General features: G+C 38.5%; 1 protein-coding gene across 1 annotated transcript in view; it reads left to right on the forward strand.

Moving 5' to 3' along the window:
- Positions 1 to 5,000, forward strand: part of LOC138012796 (ataxin-7-like protein 3) — a 21,783-nt gene that overhangs the window by 317 nt on the left and 16,466 nt on the right. The window lies entirely within an intron of this gene.

Consider the following 5,000-nt stretch of genomic DNA (forward strand, 5'->3'; position numbering starts at 1 on the left):
AGCGAGTAGTCTGCAAAGGAAACTCCAACGAAACAAGTACATGCTCTCAGACTGGTGCTAATTAAGTACTGTATAAGAAAACACATGCTAGACGTAATGTTACATCAAATTTGCTTATTGCGAATTTCAAAGGATAACATTATCTAAAACTTTAAACAAATGTTGAATTTGACTGTAAACAGCTTCTTTAAACCAAAGTCATGTTGATAGGGAAGGTAGTGGGACGAATGAAAGGCCCATCCTTGGTGTAATAGCCTTTGAAACTTGTGGATCTTTTGATGTAACATAAAGGAAACAAAAGAGAAAAAAAAGTTGAAACAACCTAACCCTAACACTTGCCTACAAAACAAAGAAAAAGTATAGCTGCATGTTTTTGCATGGAGAATGACCCAGAATAAAAATTAATGGTCTTAACCCATTTTCGCCATACTTTCCTTCCATGAATGCTCATTGATATTTACATTAAAAAGTATGAAAGTTAGACATTCTTTAGAAAGTGCAATAATTAAGGATGGTTCCTACTAATTAAAGATATTTTTGCCCCGGTGTGTGATTACGGTATGCAGGAAAGGTAGATCTTAACAAGTGTTATTTAAATCCAAAAAGAAAATTAGGGGTAACCACACATTTTTCAAAGATAATTCATGAATAATATTTGTAAAAAGCTTTAAATATACAAAGCAATGTATGGCGTTCTTTCTCAAGTTGAAGCTTAATTATCTCTCAAAAATGCATGGTTACCCCCAATTTTCTTTTTGGATACCAAGAGTACTTACTGAGATCTACTTTCTCTGGATAGTTTTAAACCATGCAAAAATATCCCTGTGTTAGTAAGCATCACCCATAGCAAATCCGAGTATCTCGAGATGCACAGAACATATGCGCAATAACAATAGTAGGCACCATCCTTAAGCAACAGAGGACTTTTTCCCTGTTTAATTAGCCTCATCTAAACATGAGGGGGAGTTGGGAGAATTCAAGACAGTTATGCAAACCCTTGATTGTGTCTTGGGTTTACATAACTGTCAAGAATTCCCCCAACTCCCTGAGTGTTTAGATTAAGCTATATAAACATGGAAAAAAGTCCTCTATTGCTTAGATAAAATATCTCTCAAAAGAGTAAGACAGATGAAGGGAAATGCTGGTTTTTTTTTTTTACTTTTTGATTGTAACAGATTTTCTTGATACACGCTCATATTTCCTACCAGCCAATGAAAACTGACAACACATATAAAGCAATCTGAAAATTCGTGTGATTTCATAGCCGTGTTTACATACTCTCAGCTAAACACAACTATTGATCAATGAGAGTGCACATACTATCCTATTATTATTATTATTATTATTATTATTATTATTATTATTATTATTATCATTATCATTATGATAATTCCTTTTTATTCAATTAGAAATGCAGATACATCAAAACAATCCTTCAGATTTACAAATTTAAATGAGATTTTACTGCCCCATCAGTAAAATATGGTTAATGGAACGTGACCATACTAAAAGGGGCTATTCATGTCGCGTTAGTTATCTTCGTGTTCTCTGTAGTCGGTCGTTCAAGGTCATAAAATCAATGGTTTTGTTGTAAATAAAATGAGGACATAGTGACTTTGTTCCTAGATATCAGTTTATAACGTACACCTGCATTGGCCAAATCTGTCAAGGCCTCATTCATAACTGTTAAAGAGCACGTGTAATACCTACCTGCTCATAGAAGAAGCTGTACAACTGGCTACTTTAATAGGCAGAGTCTAGCTATAAAAGCCTCAGTTAGCCATCCAAGGTTCACTTGGCAGTTTGTCTTCTATAGTAAACCAACTAGCTGTTGGCATTTGTTAAAGTTTTTTCCCCTCCCTCCCTCCCTTTGGAGATGGGTTGCTTTTATTGCCTTGCCTTCATTAAAATTGGGTCACTCCTGCGAGGTGCGGTTAAGTCTGCGCAGCGACTTCCCCCAAGCTTGTTGGCTCGTTTGCCTTTGTACATTGCTCGCTACCAATACTCTTGTCCGATCCAGCACGTGCTGTTTACCAATCAGCTTGTAGTGCTGGGGAGATAAGTGAGGTTGTTCTATATCACGCAATCCGGAAGTCGCATAGGCTAACCAGTCACAAGGCAGTGTTCCCCTCAAAAAACGCCAATACATCTGTTGTCTCGTTCTATTGTGCCTTACGTTATGCGTTAAAAGCTAACTATGTTGATACCAGGGAACAGTGACATTAAGAAGAACAATAGTAAAAATACCCTAATCTATCTACATTAAAAAAGCTATTTAAAAAAAATATAAAATAAAATACAATATATACATTCTGTAAGAGAAATATTCATTTCGATTAAAGGTGAAAACCAAGAATATTAAAAAGATCCTAAAGTACTAATAGCGTTTAAGCGGCAGTCATCAATGAAATCCCCTTGTGGGATTTTGTGGAAGGGTGTCCTGGAACCTCTTACGCATGTGTGTCAAAAGAAATCTCAAAAGAAAGCAATGTTCTAATCCATGTAATAGTCGTGTGATACGGTTCCTCATTCTTTTCTGAGAGATTCTCGGCTATCTCGGCTAAGCGCTTGGGAAAGCAGTTGCAGTCTACTCCCATCCCGCCTTAGTATTATTGTTATTATTATTATTATTATATTTTTATAAAATTCAATTTATTATAATTAGGGACCTAGGAAAGGAACTTGACCAATTCCAATAATGGGAATGCCAAAGGAGGTTTCCCTATTGGGGTGTCCGGAAAACTAAGACCTAAGACCTAAGACCTAAGACCTAAGACCCGGAAAACTAAGACCCGGAAAACTAAGACCTAAGACCCGGAAAACTAAGACCCGGAAACCTAAGACCTAAGACCCGGAAAACTAAGACCCGGAAAACTAAGACCCCTTTCATTTTAGTTCTCAAAGCAATCCCTGGGCCGTTTAAAAAGGCGCAAAAATATAATAAATAAATGCGAAGGAAATCGGGAATAAATCACGCGCAAAGCAGCAATTGAGCCATAGAAAAGAACGGCACCAAAAAACCCTGTATTCCTGAAAGAAATCTTATGTATATCCAAAAAATTAAGATCGATTTTGAGACGACAAGAAGGCTTTATAATGACAGCGTTGGGAGAAAATCTAGCGGCGCTTGCTTGATAATTATTCATGCCACAACCGCGAATGTCACGCCAGGCGAGTCAAGGCCGCATGATAATCCCGCATTTCATCTGAAAAGAAAAATAAATCGTTGTTCTCAAATGCCTCGCCTGTAACTGAACCAATTGTTCATTTGTTCTTCGGAAATTATTGCCAGTCGGGTGTTACGCCCTGTTGGAAATCAACGACGGGTTTTTCTTTGATCTTGGAACTCGGGGGCCTTTGTTAGTAAGTCCGAGCACGTTTGTTCTGTTTTGAAAATCTAAAAATATTTGTATTTCGTTCCATAAGCAAATTGATATGTAGTAAATTAAGGGTTCTCAATGTTTTAAAACCCGCCATAACATTGCCATGTGATTCTTACAGAGATCTGTATACCGTGTACCATTCCTTCGGGACAAGGCCTAACTGACACCCATGATTTTATAGATAATGTTTTCAATTTTTGAATAACCTCAGCAAAATTTGTTTATGCTAGGTTCGACTTTATCATAGAACCGAATAAGGCTTTGATCGTTCAATCAAATACGCTTTACATTATTACCTTTGTTACCTTCTAATTCAATACACAGACCCCAAGTGAGAGCCTCCTGCTTCCCACCCTTCTCAGTCCCATTCTGTTGACCTTTGAATTTGTTTACGAGGGCTCGTGACAGAGAGGTTGATCAAAGAAAAACCCGTCGTTGATTTCCAACAGGGCGTAACACCCGACTGCCAATAATTTCCGAAAAACAAATGAACAATTGGTTCAGTTACAGACGAGGCATTTTAGAACAACGATTTCTTTTTCCTTTCTGATGAAATGCGGGATTGTCATGCGGCCTTGACTCGCCTGGCGTGACATTCGCGGTTGCGGCGTGAATTATTATCAAGCGCCGCTAGATTTTTCTCCCAACGCTTTCATTATAAAGCCTTCTTGTCGTCTCAAAATCGAACGTAATTTTTTGGATATACACAATATTTCTTTCAGGAATACAGGGTTTTTTGGTGCCGTTCTTTTCTATGGCTCATTTGCTGCTTTGCCCGTGATTTATTCCCGATTTCCTTCGCATTTGTTTATTATATTTTTGCGCCTTTTTAAACGGCCCAGGGATTGCTTCGAGAACTAAAATGAAAGGGGTCTTAGTTTTCCGGGTCTTAGGTTTCCGGGTCTTAGTTTTCCGGGTCTTAGGTCTTAGGTTTCCGGGTCTTAGTTTTCCGGGTCTTAGGTCTTAGTTTTCCGGGTCTTAGTTTTCCGGATTTGTAGTGGGTTATCCGGAAAACTAAGACCTGACACCTAACACTTAACCCGAAATATTCCAACATAATGGCGGTTGGAGCGAAGCAGATTCCCTTAAATTGTACTACATTTGGATGCTGGATCTGCCTTTTTTACGAAAACAATGTCACCAGTGCGATTCGCAATATTCCCCGCCAAAAAGGACATGTGACCCTGTTGACCTTTGAATTTGTTTACAAGGGCTCGTGACAGAGCTCGATCAAAGAAAAACCCGTCGTTGATTTCCAACAGGACGTAACACCCGACTGGCAATAATTTCCGAAGAACAAATGAACAATTGGTTCAGTTACAGGCGAGGCATTTGAGAACAACGATTTATTTTTCTTTTCAGATGAAATGCGGGATTGTCATGCGGCCTTGACTCGCCTGGCGTGACATTCGCGGTTGTGGCATGAATAATTATCAAGCAAGCGCCGCTAGATTTTCTCCCAACGCTGTCATTATAAAGCCTTCTTGTCGTCTCAAAATCGATCTTAATTTTTTGGATATACATAAGATTTCTTTCAGGAATACAGGGTTTTTGGTGCCGTTCTTTTCTATGGCTCAATTGCTGCTTTGCGCGTGATTTATTCCCGATTTCCTTCGC

The sequence above is a fragment of the Montipora foliosa genome, chromosome 8 (genome assembly GCF_036669935.1).
Source record: "Montipora foliosa isolate CH-2021 chromosome 8, ASM3666993v2, whole genome shotgun sequence".
Classification (NCBI taxonomy): Eukaryota; Metazoa; Cnidaria; class Anthozoa; order Scleractinia; family Acroporidae; genus Montipora; species Montipora foliosa.